Source organism: Rhinolophus ferrumequinum, chromosome 9 (genome assembly GCF_004115265.2).
Source record: "Rhinolophus ferrumequinum isolate MPI-CBG mRhiFer1 chromosome 9, mRhiFer1_v1.p, whole genome shotgun sequence".
Lineage (NCBI taxonomy): Eukaryota > Metazoa > Chordata > Mammalia > Chiroptera > Rhinolophidae > Rhinolophus > Rhinolophus ferrumequinum.
This window is the reverse complement of record NC_046292.1, coordinates 29,476,736-29,498,333: the sequence shown is the minus strand read 5'-3', so window position 1 is coordinate 29,498,333 and position 21,598 is coordinate 29,476,736. Positions and strand designations below refer to the sequence as shown.

The following is a 21,598-nucleotide window of genomic DNA, read 5'->3' as shown; positions in this document are numbered from 1 at the left end:
TCAAAAATAAAAATAAAGCTGTCATACTACCCAGCAATACCACTTCTGGGTGTTTATCCATAGAAAACCAAAACACTAATTTGAAAAGATATATGTACCCCTATGCTCATTGCAGCACTATTTACAATAGTCAAGATATGGAAGCAACCTTGGTGTCCACTGATAGATGAATGGATAAAGAATATATGATGTATATATGAAATGGAATACCGTGTTTCCCTGAAAATAAGACCTAGCCGGACCATCAGCTCTAATGTGTCTTTCGGAGCAAAAATTAATATAAGACCTGGTATTATATTATATTATATATTATATTATACCCGGTCTTATATTAATATAAGACTGGGTATTATATTTTTTGCTCCAAAAGATGCATTAGAGCTGATGGTCCGTGTAGGTCTTATTTTTGGGGAAACATGGTATTGCACAGCAATAAAAAAGAATGAAATCTTGCCATCTGCAACAACGTGGGTAGACCTAGAGGCTATTATACTAAGTGAAATAAGTCAGACTCAGAAAGACAAAACCATTATGATTTCACTTATATGTGGAATCTAAGAAGATAAGACAAATGAATAAACAAAATAAAACAGCAACAGAGCCATAGATACAGAGGATAAGCTGATGTTTGCCAAAATGAAAGGAGGTGGGGGGATGGGTGAAAACAAAAATGAACAAAAAATGAATTTTATTACTAGATAAGAAGGCAGGGGAGAATGGATACTGACAGAACAATTAGCAGCCTTAGAGTAAATGTATTGATACAATAGTGCAATTTGTTTGCAAAAAAGCCTTGGACAATATTATATTACATTTATAGAAATATAGTATCTTCTAGAAAAGGAATTGGCAAACTTTTTCTGAACAGGGCCAAATAGTAAATATGTTAGACTTTTCAGGCCATGTATGTTCTCTGTTGAAAATTCTGTTTTTGTTTTATAATCCTTTAAAAATGTAGAAAACATTGCTAGCTCATGGACTATTAAAAAAATAAGTTATAGTTTGCTGGCCCTGTTCTAGAACAAGGATGGTGATGAATCTAGGATCATGCCTTAAAATATACGAGAATGTATTTGGGGAGGTAATCTGGATGGGGGTGGGACTCTGGATGAATTCCCAAGAGCAATAATTGAAGGCATTGGTTACTTTTAGTCTGGAGAAGTTAAGACTCTTGATGACATGATCATTGTCTTCAGATTTTTGAAGGACATTCAGGAGAGACCCTTGTTCAATATGTATCCAAAGGGAAGAACTAAAATCAGTGAGAGGATTCTCTGGAGACATACTGCAGCCCAGCAAAAGGAAGGACTGTCTCATTATTAGTTATTAGTTACGGAGCCCTTATTGCCAGGAACTGTCCTAGCACTTTACATAGATGGTTTCACTTTATCCTCAACAACCACGTCAGGTAAGTAAGTACCATTCTTACTACTTTACAGGTGAGACAAAGCAGCATTAGAAGGTTTAATTACTTGCCCAGGGATACATGCTACTAAATGGTGGAGCCCTGATACCGGCAACTCTCTACTGCCTACTTGCATGCAAATTAAATGAAATAAGATATGTGAATAATTTAGCAGTGCCAGGCACATGTAAGTGTTGTTGCTGGTAATGACAATTATAATCTCTAGGAAGTACTGTGTTTCTCATCGTGGTGGTTGTATTTGTTTCCGATGGCTACTGTAACAAATGACCACAAACTTGGTGGCTTGAAACAACATATTTATTTGCTTAGAATTCTGGAGGCCAGAAACCTGACACAAGTTTCACTGGGCTGAGCTCAAAGTGTCTGCCGGGATGTGCTCCCTCCAGGGGCTCTAGGGGAGAATCCGTTGGCTTGCTTCTTCCAGCTTCTGATGGCTTCTGGGTTTCCTTGGCTTGTGGCCTCATTACTGCAATGTCGACCTCTGTGATTATATTACCTTCTCCTCTTTTGCCCTCTGCCTCCCTCTTATAAGGATATTTGTAATTACATTGAGGCCCTCCCAGATAATTCAGGATAATTTCCTCATCTTAAGATCCTAAAATGAAACACACCTTTTGTCATATAAGGTAATATTTACAGTGTCCAGAGATTAGGAGGTGGATATCTTTGGGGGCCATTGTTTAGCCTACCACGATAGGATGCTTTTAAGCATAGACTAGATAGTGACATTTTTTTCTTTCCACTATTAGGAAAAATCTTCATAAATTCTATGATTTATTGGTCAATTATAACATCTATTTTTCCACAAATGAGCTGGTGTCCTTCCCTATTCAACCTTTGACTTCTACCCATAGGGACAAACTTTCTACTTTACAAAGACACTGCGCAGTAGCTGCCATTCTGTGTGGAGAGAACCGGGCTACTTCCTGAGGTCCTCTCATTTGCTTCTGAATGAATGCCCATGACTCTCGTCCAATCTTTGGTTCTCTGGGCTTGAAATTTTTCAGAATCCATTTCTGGAAACCTGTGCATTTTCTTCTTGGGGGTTCTATGTAGAAGTGTGAGCTTGCCAGCACTAACCAACTTTTTCTCACCCACATCCCATCTACTTTATATCTTCCCTATAGTCTTCAAAAGGTGGGCTTTATTGATATCGTCTTTCTCAGGTTCCCAGCGCTGCCACTGATGTTTTGGTCATATAAATTTTGGGGTTTTGTTTTGTTTGGGAGGAGTAGGAGAGAGTAACTGTACAAGCCCAATGTACCATCCCTGAAACCCAGAGCCCCAGCGTGGAAGCATCATGTGGATGGTTAGACCAAATAAACTTTCAGTCTCATCTTGCTCTGGGAGGCTTGCCTCTAAAGTCTACAGAATAAAGCAGCGTAATTAAAGGTTTGAAAAACAACGTTTACAAAAAGGTCCAGAGAGATAGGGTTTAATTTAATCAGGAGAACAGCATGAGGCGAGACATGACGAGTCACATTAAAACTTCTAAAGATATGGCAGGAGGGACTAAGCTTAAAGTGTAGCCAAAATGATTCAGGTTGGGCACTACAAAGACCATGTAACTCTTAGAAACTTGTGTGGCGTTGCAAAGTCCTGTTTGGAAGGCTCTTTCTCTGGTGAGTTTTCTGAAGGGGGAGGCGCTGTTTTGTTGAAGGGCAGCATCACCTTCTGGATTGCCTGTCAGCGTTGGGATGTTATGCTTATGATACCTCGGTCCCTGTGATGTTAGAGGGGAATGGCAGCAGCAGCAGGTAAACTCTCGAGGATAAAAAATCTTGTTTTCACCCAGCCTTACTGATAAGTTTTGTTTGTTTGTTTGTTTGTTTGTTTAATATGAAGAGACACTGTTTTGTCAGAAACACTTTCTCCAAATCTTTAACACTGAATGGGGACATCCTTAGTTTCTTCACCCACATGCTGGGAAGAACAGGACTTTCAGCGGCTCCCTCTCTCCCTGCAGTTGGAGGCAGCTCTAGCTCTCAGCAGCACTGGACACTCCCTCCATGTCCCCTGGCAGTCCCCTCCCCCAGGGCTGGGAGAGGGCATGGGGCCAGACCCGGGAGAGGAGTGACAGGCTCCTTGTGGTAGGTCTGTGCCTGTCACAGAGCCTCCTGGGCTCAGGTCTGTGGTAGCCACGGGAGAGCTAACTAGTTCCAAGCTGTATGGCTGGTGATGTTTCCGGCTGCAAGTGCCCAGCCAATCAGTGACAGGCCCAGCTAGCTAAGGCGATGACACATGAAATATGATAATTTTCTGCTAAAGAGCCTGGAAGGGGGGAGAGAGGGGAGCGCGCGCGTGTGTGTGTGTGTGTGTGTGTGTGTGTGTGTGTGTGTGTGCAGTGCAGGCAGTGCGAATGACAAGGCTTGAAGGTGGCAGTGCTTTGGGCTCTGGTGCTGGGCTGTAGGAACACCAGGGATGCTCGTCAGGTAAACTGCTGCTGCTGGGTGGGAATCAGAGGAGAAGCAGCCAGGGTCATTCTGAAGCTCAGGGCGCCTAGGGTGAAAAAGAAACTGTAAAAGGTGTGTTTCTTCCTTTCAAACATAGATGAGGTAGGAGTTTTGGTTTCTTCTCAGTGCTACCTTTTAAAAAGCCCAAACAAAACAGGAATAAACACCATCTGGGTGGCTAAAGTACTTGAGCAATCATTTTTAAAAAAATTTTGCATTGGGGATTGTTCCCCCCCCACCCACCGCATTTTTCTACCTCATGCTCAGCCTAGCCCCCAAAATAAATAAATAGATAGATAGATAAAGTAAAAATACCCAACAAAACCATCTCATAAACAGCATCTTGAAGAAGGACCTAAGTCTGTATCTTAGAGACTTTAAAGGTTCAGGTGGTAGTTTTGATTCTAGATTCTGGTTAAAAAAATGTATCTTGGAAGGAGATCTGGTCCTAGGTTACGTTATAGTTTAGAAGTAGTGCCGGAAGGAGTCTCTGGTGGGAGGTCATGGCACCTGAGGCGTCAGGGCAGGTCAGGGTGAGGAGTGCCCTGCAGTGAACTCTGAGGTGGCAGCACTCCCCACTTCCTTCAGCCGCCTGGGCAGGCTTCCTGGTCTTTTATCAGCAGTTTGGGGCTGGTGAAGGGTGACACCCATGCTGACAAGAGTCCCCCGCATTATTGTGTGATCCCATGAACATGTGTGTTCAGAAGTGAAGGATCAGAGTGTTTACATAACGTGCCTATTAGTCACTGAGGAGCTCATCACTGCAATAAATATGTGTCTGGTTTTATGTCTTGCATTTGCACATTCTCTCTCTCCGTATATATATATATATATGGATATGGATATATATGTATATATCCATATATATGTAGATATATTTTTTAAAGGCATAGATAAATGAAATCATTATCACCTGCAAGCCTGCTCTGTGGCTTTAGGCATGGGACTGGCTGCCCGTGCTGGGAGTGATAGCTATTCAGAAGTGATAATTGGTGTACTGTACCTTTAAAAGGTTAAAACCCCTTTCAAAAAAAGGTCTGGACTCATAGTGGAAAAGGCAAGCGAGGCATGGGTGAGCTCCGGATTCAGAAAACAGCTGCTGATTAGATTCTGTGTCTGCAAGCTGAATTTATTCCGTGTTTTTCAACAGCAAGAATTCGAGAGGGCTGCTCCTGTTTGGGTTTCGGATCGTGATTTATATTTATTCAGAGGAATAACAGAGGGTGGATCTGTTCCCGGCGCGAGCATGCTCACAACCAGCCGATTCTCCCATTATCCAACTGCCTAGTTTGGTGCTTCAATGTACATGTATATTCCGTGTGCATATGTGTGTATACAAACATGCATGCATGCCTGGATGGACAGATGTATGCACAGGTTCTGTTTTAAGGACAATTCCTTCAATAAGGTTTTTACCCCTTACTTGAAACAGGTGTTCATGAAAAAAATGCACAAAATCCTGACTGACCGGAATAATTCATGAAGAAGGGGCTGGATCCGTGGGTCAGAGAACACAGGACCAGTTTGCCATCCCAAGGCCGAAGGTAGGGGACTCTGGATTTTTATTCGGCGGATGGATTCCTTGCGCTTGGTTTCATTTATTGTGGTTTTGCCTGCGACCGCCCTGGGGAAGTGAAATAGCGAGCTACGATTGCATTTTGTCATTGCCTTTCTTGGGCACTGTGTCCGGGTGCGGAGGCGCAAGGGCTACCCGGGTGGGCGGCCGCACAGCGTGCGGTGCCCTCGGTGGGCTGAGCGTGCTGCTCGGCCTGGTGCTGGGGGAGCGGCGTGAGCCTCAAGTGACCCCGCGCGTCAATCCCCGGCAGCGGCGGCTGTAACCCTGTGAGCGCCGCGCACTCCTAGCTGGCTCGCTGGCAGCCCGGCTCGGCCCCGGCACACTGGTGACCCGGCTCCAGTGAGCCTCAGCTGTCGCGCAGACGTCTCGCTCCTGCAGCACCTGCATTTTCTTGGGCTGCGCTGGCTGCTGCTCGGGGATTGCTCGGGCCCACGGGAACGGTCTCTGTGGACGGCTTGGTGGAGAATGAGAGAGACTCGGAAGAGGCTGGGTGCCGAGGCAGAAGGGACAGCTTCTTTTTCTCCCCTGAATCCTAGTCCCCCAAAAGGTCTCTAAAGCAAAATCACAATCTACCCTTCCCTCCAAACAAAACAAAAACCAAACTCCTCCTCTGTTGGGGATTCTTGCCGTACCGCTGGCCAAGGGGGTGCCCCCCTCTCGAAGTTGTGCCTCACATTTACCATCTTAAAATTAGAAATGCTGCGGGGGCTGAATGGCCCCTACGGAGATTGCACGGGCCGCCTGAGGACTCCTGAGCGTGCTGGACAGCCTGGACACGCGTGGACTTGCACAGGAGAAGTGGTGTGGAGGGACTCAGGCCACACGTTGGTGGGAGTGAACGGCTGTGTGGTGTACGTTGCAGGTCCGAGGACTTCTGTGGCTTGGTGGGCCCTCCCTTGGATTTTATGGGTAGTGGTTGCAGGCAAGAGGGTCTGCAGGGGGTCTGGCTGCTGGGGGAGCAGCACTGTGGTCCTTTCTGCTGTGCACCCTTAAGTTACTGGCAGCCCTTGGCATCGTAACCGCGGCAGCCAGGTGCCATGCGGCACGTCTTGTGCTTCGGTTGTGTTAAAACTGCTTTCTGGGTGTTGGGGGAGGGGCAAAGGGGGCATGAGGTGTGCGCTGAACTGATCTCCATGGAACACTCTCCAGCCCTTGTTTGTGTGATTATGTAACCCCAAGTAATGATTAGACTGGGCCCTAGCAGCTCCCCACCACCTCCCAGTCCTCCCCCGGGTTGAAGAAGTTGGACCCCTACGTTTAAGATGTTTTTATGTAACTATGTGTATGCTGGGGGCAGGGAGAGTGTGGAGAAGAGGAAGAATCATTTGAGTAACTTCTGTGAAGAACACAGGGGCAAAGATCACGTGTCCATTGGGGACAGGGTGGAATTGGCTTTGGGGTGAAGACCCTCCCACCTGTCTACCACCTAATCATTGCTTGTTTGAACTTTCATGTGGTCATTTCACCCCTGCAGGGAGAAGGTTGGGACCACCCCTGGAGGGCCCCTAGATTCCTAACTAACAGCGAACACAAAATCTGAATGCAGCTTCACTTGTTTTAGGTCCCAGCTCTTCTCCATCCTTCCTGCTGAAGGGACGCATGTCTGCCCCACGGGGGTTTTAGTTTGCTTTGGAGTTGGTCTATGGCATGGGCCTGAGAGCAAACCTCAGAGGTTTGACAGATGCTCTTTAAAGCTGTGATGATTTGCACAGGCTATAGGCCCTGTACATTCTTGAATTAAAATTTTGTGCGATTTTTTTTTTTTGCAAAGTGGGAGAACAGCGGTCCCACTGAGATATCTGCAGGCAGGAGGGGAAGGTGTGTGTGATACTTACCTCTCTTTCTCCATCTTTCCCACTCGGCGTCATTACGGCACTCACAGGACACAGACCTGCCCCTGCATCACTTCTCTGAGTGCCTGAACCTAAGGCTGCGAGGCAGATTTGTTAATTTGGTGGGAGACTCTGGACCCTTCAGGCTCAGATTTTGTTGTTGTTGTTCTCAGCACCCCAGTGAGTCTCTGAAGGGCCAACTACTTAGGCGCATGCCGGGGTAGGCAGTGCATCGAGATGTGCTCAGCTCAGGCACTGTTGTTGGACGTCTCCCCCCATTGAGTCTCAGGGGCAATGAATTGTGCACTGGTTTGGATCCTTGCCAAATGAGCCACTGGGGCCTTTCATGTGTGAAAGTTATAGGCAAGAAGAAGATGCACTTAGTCTGAAGTCCTGGCAGAGTCCAGATCCCGGCTTGATGGAAGACAGCATTAAGAAAGCTGAGTGACAATTGGATAAACTTTTAACTTGTCTCTCACTTTCCGCTTTGGAGTGCCGTGATGTCTTTCGGGGTTTTTTCTGCTCTCTATGCTGCCCATCAAGGAGACCCTGACACAATACTTTGCATTTCCAGTGGAATCAAAGCATATTTACAGTTCTACAGATGTAGTGGGCAAGCAGGGCAGGAAACACTGAACACAGGAGCAGGCAGCACTGGTGTTTCTGGTCAGACTTTGACAAAGTCCTTGACCAATGTTGTTCTTCATCTGTAAACTGGGTATAATCATCATAGCCTTACGAACCCTCTGAAATACCTAGAAAAAATGGGATGGGCTAAAAAAGTAACATGTTCTTTGTAGTGGATGGGTATTAGGATAATACCACATTTACATAATTTCATTTACTCACTTGGGACCTAAGTGGTAAACTAAAAAAGATGCCATAAGTCCATGAGCTACAGTTCATGTATTTTGATCATTATAGGAAATTTTATACCGTTTTAGGACTCTTCATTTAGGTAAAGTTCTAAGAGGCTTGGTAATTACCCTGTTTTCCCAAAAATAAGACCTAGCTGGACCATCAGCTCTAATGTGTCTTTTGGAGCAAAAATTAATATAAGACCCGGTATCATATTATATTACGTTACATTACATTACATTACATTATGTTGTATAAGACCTGGTCGTATATTATAGTAAAATAAGACCAGGTCTTATATTAACTTTTGCTCCAAAAGACACATTAGAGCTGATGGTCCAGCTAGGTCTTATTTTCGGGGAAACACAGTAGTTTGCCAAATACATGTAGTAAATTGTTAGAGATTGATAAAGTACCGCACAAGGGCTATTAAATTTCATTTGTCAAGTATCAGTAAGAAGTGCTAGTAATGTAAGAAACAGAAAAACTAAAAATGTTAAAATTTAAAAGGTGCAGGAATTCAAAGAATAGAATTTTAAGACTATTTAATATAAATATTTAATGTGAACAATTCAATGAAATTTTATGTACCTTAGTGGGTCTTCAGGACTCTGTTTTGTAGCATACTACCTGGTGTTCATAATGACCCATGTGTATCAAGAGCAGTTTAAATGATATTTTGTTTGTCCAATTTAAAAAGGCAGGTGAATTTGAAGTATACCCCAAATGATTTTTTTTTAAGAATGGTCCTTAAAGGAAAAACTGCATTTATGCAGGATAACAGAACCCCTGAGTTTTCTGGACAGCCAGGGGCTTACTGATCAAAACTATACTATAACTATAAAGCTCTTCTGTTGAAATTAATTGAGAACTTTATGACCTTTTGCTGAAATTTATCAGGGAACTATTATGCTGGTATTAGTAGTACCTATGTTCTAACATTTGTTGCTACAGAAAATACTAAGAAGGAAACATGTGAACCTCAACCTGTCATGTTGTGATGGGAGACACACCTTAGAGCCTTCCAATTTGTCAACTCTAATGCTGCAACTGGAAGTGACCCGATGACAAAAAAGATGAGAGGTTGACTCTAGTGGCATGCATTTCTTACGTCAGAGTAGGGAATGTGGACTCCTCACTACCAGTGTGCTGTTAAAAAAACTCATCAGAAAAACAAGTTCAAGATGTCATGGCAACACCCTCATGCTAAGCTGTGGTGTTTACTCAATTCAGACATTGTGCTCAAAATTGGAAGGGTGTCTGAGTTACAGGATCAGTGCTAAGCTTTGCATTACCCATTACTGATTTGCTTAGTTACAGTTTACTCCAAAACAAAGCCACCAGGAAAGACGAAAGTAGAGGAAAATGATTGCTGACACTTTTCAAATTCCATACATATGGCAAAAATCTGAAGACCATAATTAAAAGTTGCGTAAGAGTATTCGTTGGTTTCTAGATGCACATCAATTTGTTGCTTTGGTAAATTACTTGAAGAAATTTTTGAACTTGGCTAAAAGAAACTGTCAACAACAGGTCATTGAATTGATCAGAAATGCTCAGAACTGTCCAAAGTTCCCATGGATATAAGCAAAGGGATATTGATGTAATAAGATGGAGAAAAGGGGATTAGCTGAAATCCCAGGGGGCTTGAAAGGCAGAGGAGGTGGGGGTTGGTGGTGAGAGGTGACTGAACCACATTCTCCAGAGGGCTGCCCTTCGGGGAGGGTCACATTTGGAAATATGTGCTTGGGCCATAATCTGGGTCATTGATGAAAGCCATGCGTACACGAGCGATGTGATTCCTCTGCTCCTTACTAAGTGTTACAAATGCCAGGGGTAGCTGGCAGCCTTGTGAAAAAAGGAGAAGGGTGGAGCTTTACATCTAGATGTGCAGCAGAGATGAACTGACACTACCCCTCAGACTGGGGGAGCACAGCCAGGGAGAAGCATACGGACTAGTCTTAGGAATCTTGGAAACTCTCTGAATGTCCATCAGTCCTTGAATTGGGGCTCATGGCCAACTTAAAAAATAAAAAAGAGTAATGTATGCATGACTGCAATCCAGTGAAAAGCTGATCAACAAATAATAGAAGTGGAAAAAAATAAAAGCAGTGTTATACATACAGGACATGTTTTGTTGAACTTGTCACCAAAGTTAGTCTATTCAGTCATTCATTGGACTTCCAGGCTCAGTGTTAGATGCTGAAGCTATCTTAAAATCAGAGGAGACTTGATAAAAAATGAACTGATTTAATTTTAATAGAAGAGGAATTCTGAAAACCTCCTCAATCAAGATTCAACACAGTAGACCCATGACACTCTTTATGGTTATGTCTCAAACCCTTGGCAAATCCCCCTATTTGCAAATGCAGAAATATTTGCATAGGCTCTTGACTTCCTTCTGAATCAGGCTTCTGTCCAGAGAGGAGAGGTTCCCATGATTATTCATAGGTCACCAATTATTTGCCTTTTCAACTTACATTAAAGGAAAGAAAGTTTCTCTCAGTTCCAGAGAGTTTCTGTTTCCCGGGTGGTATCTTGGGATGAGGAGCTTTGACAAGGCTCCCCTCTCTAGCTAAGTGACTTGCTCTTGTGCTGTAGCTTTGCAACACACTGGTGCTTTAGGAAAAGGACCATTGCCATGTGGCTATTAGGGGTTGTTCACAAGTTAACTGAAAAAGTGAATGTTGAGTCTATAAATGCCAAGCATCTGTTGGAGCTGCTAAAAAATTGCACATGTGTGCAACCTCCCAAACTCCCCCACTCCTTGGCACTCAATGTACACTTAATACACTCTTCGAAACTTTCCCTGACTGTCAGCAAATCTCAATGAAGAGAGCTGGGGCTTCACACAGCTGAAGCATATGATAAAGGACTTAAACGAGAGCATCACCATTGAAATCTAGGCAAGAAAAACAGAATGTAGCCATTTGCTCCATGCCCTCATTTTAAGATTTCAAAATCTGAGAAGATTCCAGGAGATTAAAAAATCAAATGAAACCACTGTGCTTATGATTATACTAAATTAAAGAGCCAGAGAAGAATATACTCTGGAAGTTGGGCTTTGCTGCACCTTACTGGAGAGATTATTACAAGAATATTTCTGGGGTGATGTGAGTAGAAGCTTAGAATTTTAAGTGGGTTTAAGAGCTCCACCAATTACTGTTGAATTGATCATCTTTGTCAAACAACTAGAAAAGATATGGCAGGGACCTCAGCAATTTGATGTAAGTTTATTATTAAATTTTTCTTTATGAACTTCTTTTAAAATAATTTTAATAAAATAGCCACTAGATACAAAAGAACACTTAGATACTGTATATAAAGGTATGAAGAATATTACAGCATTCATGTACTCACCAGTCAATTTAAGAAAAAGAAGGCTATTCTTACCTCTGAAAAGTGGTACCCTCCCTCCATCCTATCTCATCCCCTCCCTTTCATGGATAACCATTTCCTGGATGTTCGGTTTCTTCTCCCCATGCTTCTCTTTGTTGTCTTATCTGCTTATATTTGCATACTTAAACAATATCTTGTTTAGTTATGCATAGTTGTGAACTACATATAAATGGAATCACACTGTTTGTGTTCTTGTGCTCAGAGTTAGCCCATGCATACCAGTAAGGCTGTACTGGTTAACAAACAACTGAAATATTTCTATCATTTGGTGGTAAATTGCTGCTTACCTGACCCTGCTCCCCTTCCTCTCCCCACCAATGTTCCCATGAGGCCTTTTGAAGCCCCTTCACCTTCCAGAAGGGATTACACCTGGCATAGCAGAGGGTCTTGGAACCCAGATCCCACACTATGGTTAGGATCTCTTCTGACTAGACAGTCTCTATGCCAACTAATTGTTAAATGTTTTACTCCTGGATTTGTGCATGTTGCTGAGTATAGCTGAAATGTTTTCATTTTGCTGAACTGTAATTCCATTGCATGACTAGATTGCAGCTTATATATCTATTCTATGATTAATGAACACTTGTTTCTAGTTTTTTTTGCTGTTGTAAATAGTGCCACTGTGAACATTCTTGTTCAAGTCCCCTGATGAGCATTATGTAATTTTACTTAAGGAATATACATAATAGTAGAACTACTGGTCACAGACTAAGGGCATCTTCAACTCTATTGGAATAGTTCAAAATTAATTTTCATTATGTTATGTGAATTTTACCTCAATACAAAATTAATCTCCATTGTGTTTAACAATTTTTATACCCAGCTGTGGTACATAATTGTTCCCATTGCTCCATGTCCTTGCTAATACTATTTTGTTGGATATTGTAAAAAGTTTTGCCAGTATAATAGTATCTTATCTGGTTTTAAGTTGTATATATTTAATTAGTAGAGGTTCAGTATCTTGTCACATGCTTTTTGGTCTTTTTGATTTTCTTTTTCTGTGTGTGAAGAGCCTTTTGAAGTCTTTTACCCATTTATTTAAAAATTGGGTATTTGTATTTTTCTTATTTATTTGTAGAAGTTATGTATGCTGGAGACTATTTCTTAGTGTTGAAAATACCTTCTCCTAATTTTTGGCATTTTTCTTGATTTTTAAATTTATTTTCTTTTTTTTTTTTAATTTTTAGAGTGGCAGAAATACTGGATTTTAGTGCAATAAAAATTTATCAATCTTTCTTGTGTCGTTCAACTTTTTGTGTCTTTTTAAGGTCATCCATTTCTATGGCAAGGTCATAAAACAGGGACTTGTATTGCTTTCTAAAGTTTTAGAATTTTCCCTTTCATGTTCAACAGTTTCCCTTGAGAATGATATTCTCTATGGATTTGATATTCTTTATCAGGATAAAAAACTACCTTTTTTTTGCAGTTTGCAAAGAGATTTTTTTTAAAATCATAAACAGTATTTTATAAAATACTATTTTTTGCATTTATTGAGAAGATTTATATAATATTTCCTTCCTTTAATTTGTTAATATCTGGTGAACTATTTTCTAAAGTTAAATTAATCTTTTTTTTCTAGAATAAACTTGACTGGGCATGATGGATTCATTTATTTTAATACATAGCTAGATTTGTTTTGCTAATATTTTGTTTGGAAGGTTGTATCTATGTTTATTATGAGTGTATTGGATTGTAATGTTCATTTATACTATTATCCCTGCCAGGCTTTTGTATCTAGCTTATGCTAGACTTGTAAAGTGCATTGTAGAATGTTTCCTCTTTATGTATTCTCAAAAAGAGTTATGTAAGTCTGGGATTCTTTCTCCCCTGGAGATTTTTAACTTCTGATTCAGTTTCTTCAACAGTTATTGGGCTATTCAGATTTTAATTTTTTCTTGAATCACTTTTTATTGAATCACAAGTTAGGTTTTTTTCCCTAGGAATTTGTACATTTTATCTGAGTTTTCAAAAATTTTTAGCATGAAGTTAATATGCTTTTTAAGCTTGTAATATCTGTGGTTATGTCCCCTTTTCATTTGCAAAAATACAGTGCCTTCTATAATCTTTTGTTGAATAGTCTTCCAAATTCTGTCTGTTATTAATCTTTTTAAGAACCAATTATTGACTTTGTGATCCTCTGTATCATTTATTTTGTCTTCAAGTTTATTAATTTCTGTGCTAATTTTTTAATCATATTTTCTCTTCTAACTTGTATAGATATGATCTAGTGTTCTTTCTTAACTTTTTAAGTTGAATATTTGGCTTTTTTTCCCCTATTATGAGCATTGTAGTTATATATTTCCACTGTAACTTCATCACACATTTCTTTGGTGTGTAATATTTTTATATTGTTTGGTTCTAAGTATTTTATAATTCAACTACGATTTATTCTTTGACTCTTAAATTACATGTATCTGTTTTTAAATTTCCAAACATTTGAGTGTTTGTTTATATATTTATTACAATCGTCAATCCATTTTATGATTCATTTAATAGATAAGATGGTATGTTCTTTTTTTTTTAAAGATTTTATTGGGGAAGGGGTGCAGGACTTTATTGGGGAACAAGACTTTATTGGGGAACAGTGTGTATTTCCAGGACTTTATTGGGAACAGTGTGTTTTTCCTCCAACCAACTGAGCCATCCGGCTGCCCGGGAGCTCAGCTGCAGCGCCCACCATCCCTTGCAGGAGTCGAACCAGGAGCTCAGCTCAGCTGCAGCTCATTGTCTTCATTCTAGTTACAGAGGGCACAGCTCGCTGGCCCATGTGGGAATCGAACCGGCAGCCCTGTTGCCCAGAGCTCACGCCCTAACCAACTGAGCCATCCATCCGCCCCGATGGTATGTTCTTAGTAATGTAACTTACACAGGTTCCTTGCAGGCTAAGATAGAAGACTAGTGGGTGTTAGTGGATGGGGTATAGATGTTTGAAACCTGCTAATAAGACTCTTACCAGAATAAAAATGAGTGAAATTGAATAGATAACAGATAGTTTAGCCTTTAAATGTAGAAGTACATCAGCTACTAGGAAGTTAATTCTTCTTTCTTGGTAAGTTGGGAGAGCTGATGTATTTTGGCTGATTTTCAATTTCTCACAATGGCTGTCCTGCGTTGATAGGATATTTCTCCTGGATGCAGCTTTTTTCTAAACCTGGAGCAGAGTGATTTAGGATTGGAGAGTGTCTCTTTCCTCTTCCACTTACTAAGATGTAGAATTATTCACTTTTTCTCTCACAGATGCTTTTTTTTTTTTCCTGTCTTGGGCCAGAGTTCTTCCCTCATGCTACCCTTATTCTTCATTCTTAATTTGTTATTGAATGATAGGTCTCACCACCCAGAGACCAGCTCTCTTTCGGAGAAAAGGAAGTGTAAGCATCCAGTTTTCTAAGACTGGCTCTCTCAACTTCCACCAAACAGGACTTGGATGGCTGCTGGCATCCCCAGCCTTCCCACTGCCCATGTGGCTGGGTTGCACTCTGCTGAACTCACCTTTGGACTGAGGGACTTGATCACTCTCTGTTGCTATGAGGGGTTTGTCCAAAGAGAGCACTCGCTGATTACTCACTATTGTTTACTCCTAGGCAGGTAGGCCCCGCTGCTCACTTCCTGGTGTAACTTCTGAGCAAGGGGCTGTGGGTTGTCATTGTCCCCTTCCCTTCCTGTGAGCCTACTAGTGGTGGGGTGTAGCAGATGGTCATTCCTGCTGCCAACAGCCTCCTGCAGGCCCGGGAGAGGGAGCCATGCCAATGTCATGTTCTGGCCCTTTCCTCTGCCTGCCTGCCCTGCTAACTTCCCCGTTCACTTCTCATCCAGCCACGGCCAGGGTGCCCTTGATGTAGCTCTGTCTTGCTTAGGTAGGTTGGTGGGAACAGGTTGGCTGAAGGGGTCCCTCTTTTCCTCCATACTTTCCAGAGTGTGACATGGTAATGCCTCATCTTGCTGCTACCTGAGAGCCATGTGGCATTTGCTTCCTCTGTTCTCTCCACCTCCCTTTCTCTATGTTGCAGCCCTCACCACTGTGCTTTGGAGAGAACAATTCAAAGGTGAATGGACATTTTTCTTGGACAGAGACAAATGACCTCCCTCCTTCCCAAGTCCAAGTAATTCTTGAAAAGGCGCTTCCTCTTTTCATCTAATATATGCATACTTTCTACCTGGAAGGCAGAAGCTACAGAAGGGCCCAATGAGAGCCTTGTGAGCTTGCCAGCCTTCTCTGTGGGTCACTGGCTAGTTTAGCAGAACATCTGCCCCTTTGAAGTAGGCTGAGAATCAGTCTGCCTGGCTATCTGGTCATTTTAACTAATTTGTAATGGCAGTTCTGGAAATGCTTGGAGCTCAGGGGCCTGCCACTAGGCTTGGCTTGGAAAGGGAGAGAATAGGCTTTCAGGGGAGAGAGAGGAAGGAAGGGAGGATGAAAGAAGGGAGGATGGGAGGAGAGGAGGAAGGAGGGAAGGGAGGAAGGAAAGAGGGAAAGAAAGAAAAGGAGAAAAAGAAGCAAAGAAGCAAAGGAGGCAGAACGTACACAACTCTCACTCCTAGCTTCAGAGCCCAGCACGTCTCAGTTGGGACTGCATGACTTCAAGTCTCTTTTTTAAATTGAGTATAATGTACATATAATAAAATTCACCTTGTTAAGCATACAATTCAATGGCTTTTGACAAATGTCTATACCCATGTAGCCACAGCACAGTCAAGACAGAGAACATTTCCATCATCCCTAAGAGTTCTCTTGTGCCCCTCTGCAGTCAATCCTCCCCTCCCACCCTCTTCTCTGGCAACCACTGATCCGTTTTCCGAAACTAGAGTTTTGCCTTTTCCAGGATTCCATGTGGTCAGATGGAATCATAAAATGTGTACCTCCTTTTGCTTCTAACTTCTTTAACGCAGCATAATACTTTTGAGATGCATTCGTGTTTTGTGTATCAGCAGTTCATTCTTTGCATGACTGAGTAGTAGTCCATTGTATGGATGTACCACAATTTGCGTATCCAGTCACCTGTTGATAGAAATTTAAGTTGTTTCCAGGTTTTGGCTATTGTAAATAACACTGCTGTGAACATTCACATACAGGTCCTCGTGTGGATGTACCTTTTCATTTTCTTGAGTAAATACGTAAGTCTCTTCTTTATCTCTGCAGTGACTGGAATGCCCCTTTTATCCGTCTTTGTGGCTGTCAGCCTATCACTAGGTGGCTCCTTCTATATTCCATTCTGTGAGTGAGCATCAAATAATAATAGGATTTTGAACACCACCACCTGTGCCAGTCCCTAGTATATCCTTTACACACTATATTCAAATTGTCTGTTGATCTGTTTGACACCCTAACTGGACTAGAAACAATATAGCACAGGAATTGAGAGACCAGGAGTTGGGGCCAGACTGCCAGGGTTCATATTCCAGCTCTGCCATGTACTAACTGGGCAAGTTACTTACCCTGTATGTGCCTCAGTTTCTTCATCTGAGAAATGGGGATTATAAGAGTACCTACTGAATGGGTTTGTGAAATATTGATGATAAATGGATAGACAGATAGATCTGCTTAGCCTACAGTAAATACCATGTTGTTGAAGGACTCCACGGAAAGGACTGTCAGGGTCTGGAACACACACGGGTAGATCTCCTTTTAGTGGCTCATGATGGGACTCTAAGACTCTCCTCCAGCTGCTCTGTTGCCTGGCACCCTGGCATCTGAGCTCCTGTTGGACAATAAACACGGCCTCTGCACTGCGTGGACAGTACTATTTTCCACTCATCACCCACCAGCTCTTCTTCCAGTGGGATGCTGGCTGCCCCCTTTTACTCCTTGAAGTTCTGTTTCCTTTCTTGTAAGTGTTGATTACTCTTTGAAAACCGTAACTGCAAGTTGCAAGGGATCCCTCTTGTTTTGTTCCAGTTCCTTCTCTTAGATCGGTGTCCAGGCACATCCTGCTTCTGTACAGGGAGGCAGTAAGGCCCGGACAGGCCCCTCCATTCTGAAATCCTCATACCCGGTTTACCTGAATCTTCATGTATCGCAGGGCTTGAAGCCCTATGCGGATTAGAGATATGGCGAGGGGTCCAGTATTATTTTTCTTACAGTTCTATCAAGAATGTTACTGTCAGGGCAGCCTCCACAGTAGCCAGCATTATGGGTGTCCGTCTCCCTGCCACCCCGCCCAGCCAAGGACTGAGGCTCCCTTTGAATGGTGACTCTCATTTTTGAATGGAGGCTATGAGGCCCATTAACTACATAATTGAAAACAAAGGTTTAGCCTCACAGCCCAAAATTCAGAGAGAAACTCTTTCTGGATCTGACCTTTTCCTCTCTCCAAGAATAACTGTGTTTCCCCAAAAATAAGACCTAGCCGGGCAATCAGCTCTAATGCGTCTTTTGGAGCAAAAATTAATATAAGACCCAGTCTTATTTTACTATAAGACCTGGTCTTATATAATATAATAAATATAATATAATATAATATAATATAATATAACCGGATCTTATATTAATGTTTGTTCCAAAAGACGCATCAGAGCTGAATGTCCGGCTAGGTCTTATTTTTGGGGAAACAAGGAAGATAATTCAGGGCTGGGGTGATCAAAACAACTAGAGAAATCAAAATGTGGGCCTGATCCTTGATATTCACCAAAGTGAGACACTCAAACAGAAGCTTCCTATGGGCAGAATAAAGCTTCCAAAGCATGATCCTCTGTGGGTCTGTAGGGAGCGTTTGTAGAGTCTGGGAACTCTCAGTAGTACAGTGTGGCAGCCACCTCTGACAGGACACTCTGTGTAAAGCATGTGCTAAACATGCTCCAAAAATAATCTCAGTTAATTCACTCTGATGAGCAGAAGGTGATCATCTGCCCTTACAGCAGTGGTTCCATCCTAAGTGGTTCTGATTTTATTGGTCTGGCTGAGGTCCGGGCATTTGGACTTTTAAATGCTCCCCCAGTGATTTTAACGTGCAGCCAAGGCCAGGAACTGTTTTATAGCACGAGAGAATCGCGCCTTCAGAAATGCACGTCCCTGGCCCAAAGGCACAGAGCTGTGAGTGGCGGTGCAGACAGGAGCGAAGGCCCGTGTGATTGCATCGCCTTGTCCTCGGCACCTCAGTCTGTGCACTGATGGAAAAGTGTCCACACTGGCCCCTGGGTGCCAGGCAGGAAATGGTCAGTAGGGGTACAAATATGCCGATGGCTTTCCCAGTGTGTCCTTGCTGACCCAACACCCTTTGGAGTCTGAGCACATGTGTGCTCTGAGTCTGAAAGGCGCCCAGGACAGAAAACCTCGGCTCCTGGCCAGCCCAGCAAAAGCGCACACTCTCTGCCCTTCAGCTTCTGGTCCATGCTTGGCTTGGTGGCATCTGGGTCCAAGGAAACAAGGGTGATGTTTCCTGATTTTTTTCCTAGTGTGACCCGTAGCCGGGCATAAATGTCCTGGTCCTTCTGAGCAGAGCAAGAGAGGAGACAAGTCAGAGGAGCAGGGGTCTTTTCCATCCCTCACCTCCAATAAGAGCTGCAGCAATGGGACTCCAAGGGCTGACTGCTGACTGTACGCCTCAGGCACTGCACTGGGGGCCTTTCACTAATCACTTCATTTTATCCTCTCAGGAATCCTCTGATGTAAGCACTATTAGGACTCCATTTTTCAGATGGGAAGCAGAGAGTTTGGTGGCAGAAACGAGAGTAATCCTGGGCAGTCTGTCTCTGGGGCTCAACTCTTATCCATCAAACTTCTCTGCCTCCCATGGAATTATTATTATTTTTTTTTTTGGCCTTGTTCTTTAACTGTTTCAGGAATATCATCTGGTCCCAGCCTGATGATAAACTTCTAGCACAGAGCTGGATTCATAGTAGGTGTTCAGTAAATATCAGTCGGTTGATTTATTTTATTTTATTGCAAGTGATATTATTTCCGAGGATTCTACAATATTACAGTCCTGTGATAATACTAAGCGTGTTCCAGAAATGTAGCACAGGTTCCTCGGTTTTCTATTTCTTGATTTTTAAGTATTTCTAAATACTCTGAGTACTTTCTCACATCTCACCTTCAGTATTAGTTGTTGTACTCAATTCACAGCCTTAGATTTTTCTGAGAAGAGTGCTCTGAGCACTTTAGGAGCCTTGATATTTCTTTTGAAAGATGATTTTCCAGAACAAAAATGATTCTACATGGTAACTCTCCCTGTACCTTCCGGCTCCCCAGAATGAAGTTATTTGTTTGATGAGCCTTTCTAGGGGACTTCACACAAAACTCTGTCCTGGTTTAGCAGCAAGCATTGTTGGCGCTCTGCCTAGACACTCTTGGCCCATGGTGACCAATCTGCGTGCCCACCCGCAACTTCTGTGGCCTTTGCCCCATCTCCTTCTTCATGGATCGCCCGCTTGCCAAGAGAGCTGGAGTATCTGTAGCCAGTATTTCCTGGTGTGAGAATGTGAAAGCTCAGCTGCTTTGCCGTGGGGAGGAGGGTCCAAACTCTGGAGGGGGTGCAATTTACACTCCAGAAGTCTCCTGGGATCAGGCTGCGGCTGGGACTTCATCTTCCGTCAGACCCTGGCCTGGCCTCTCCCTTTCTCTGTCCTGCTCTCTTACTCCCCTGGCGGTGTCCCCCTGGGGGCATTTCTTCAATGATTCACCTGCCTAAGGAATCCTGGTCTCAGGGCTTGGTTTGGGGGGACGTGCCCGAAGGCCAGGACGTGTGGGTTGGATGTCATTCAGACTAGAAAATACCGCTTAGTCTCTCTTTTAAGCTTGTGTGTTAGGGGCCTGCATCTGCCCTAACCCTCCCCCTAAGCCTGAGACACCCTCTCCCCCTCACCTTCTCAGGGCCACCAACCCACCTCTCTTTTCCTCACCCTTGGCACAGTGCCGTCAGTAGCTTCTGCTTGTAGCCCACTCGCTTTCCAGCTTCCTCTCTCCCTACTTACTAACCAAACTGACCTCTACTCTGTTTCTGTTTCACTCATTCAATATTCAACAGGTATTTCTTGAATCGCTGTTCTGTGCCAAGCATTCTGCTAGGTCTGTGTGTAAAACAGACAAGGCACTTGCCCTGAACAGACCTTACGTTTCTAGGGAAGGGAGCCCACAAACGGGTAAACAAGTAAACAAGCAGGATCATCACAAACCAGATAAAGGCTGTGAAAGGATGTGCTGCGTGGTGAGGCTGGACCGCGGGGGCCGCAGGCTGAGGTGTAAGTCCCGTCTCGCCTCCTGCTCACCCTTCTGGCCTCGCGCTGTTTCCCAGCCACACTTGCTCCCAAGAACACTTCTGACCCGCATACGTGTGAATGCTGATGACATTGTGCAGACTTCATCTTTCTCACCCTCTGAGCAGCATTTTATTAAGTTTAATTAAAACTCTAAATCTTCTTTTCTTGCTGGGGCTCCCGAGGCACCACCCTCTGCTGGGTTTCTGCCTGCTTTTCTGCCTACTCCTGCCTCATCTCTTTTGTTGCTTCCTCCACCCCCTCGGCTTGGCCATAAGGGCCAGAGAGTCCCAGAGTGCTCTTCTTCCTGTGGTCTCACTCCCTAGGTGAGCCCTTCACCTTCACTTTCAGCTTCCATACATCTGCGCGGATTGCTTTGCAGAACACCTGCCAGTAAACACAGCCGTCTTCGCCACATCTTCGCTTGGATGACCGATGTGCCCAGCTCCGCTCAGTATCTGCTCACACCCCCTCCCCAGCTACCCCCACCCAGCTCCTGTCATCAGCCTTTGAGTCTCTCTCTTCAGGTGTCCCTGTCTCCGTAAGGGGCGCACCGTCCCCTCAGCTGTTTGAGCCAGAAACCAGACTGCATCCTCTGTTCCCCACCACCCATCACACCAATCTATCGCCCGGTCCTATTGGTTCCTCTTTCTAAGAACGTGCGTTTGAATCCGTCCACTTGTCCATTCCGACTTCCACTCCCCCCGTCCAGGCCTGGCTGCTGCAGAAGCTTCCTAACTGGTCTCCCACACCCTGCCTTGGCTCTTCCTGCTGGTTCCTTACTCTGATCAGTCTGTGGCTTCTTGCTGAACAAAAAGTAACCAAAGATCGTTCACAAGGCCTGCATGGCTCTAGAAGGTCGACC

At 43.5% G+C, this 21,598-nt stretch overlaps 1 protein-coding gene across 6 annotated transcripts in view; it reads left to right on the top strand.

The window, feature by feature from the left end:
- Positions 1-21,598, top strand: part of HIVEP3 (HIVEP zinc finger 3) — a 438,665-nt gene that overhangs the window by 82,210 nt on the left and 334,857 nt on the right. For 5 of the 6 annotated variants that reach the window (XM_033113715.1, XM_033113713.1, XM_033113710.1 and 2 more), the window contains exon 2: positions 5,312-5,423. The gene's annotated coding sequence lies outside the window, so the exon portion shown is untranslated. Of the gene's footprint in view, positions 1-3,767; positions 3,859-5,311; positions 5,424-21,598 lie in introns of those variants that run through there. The other variant, XM_033113712.1, reaches the window with a different exon arrangement.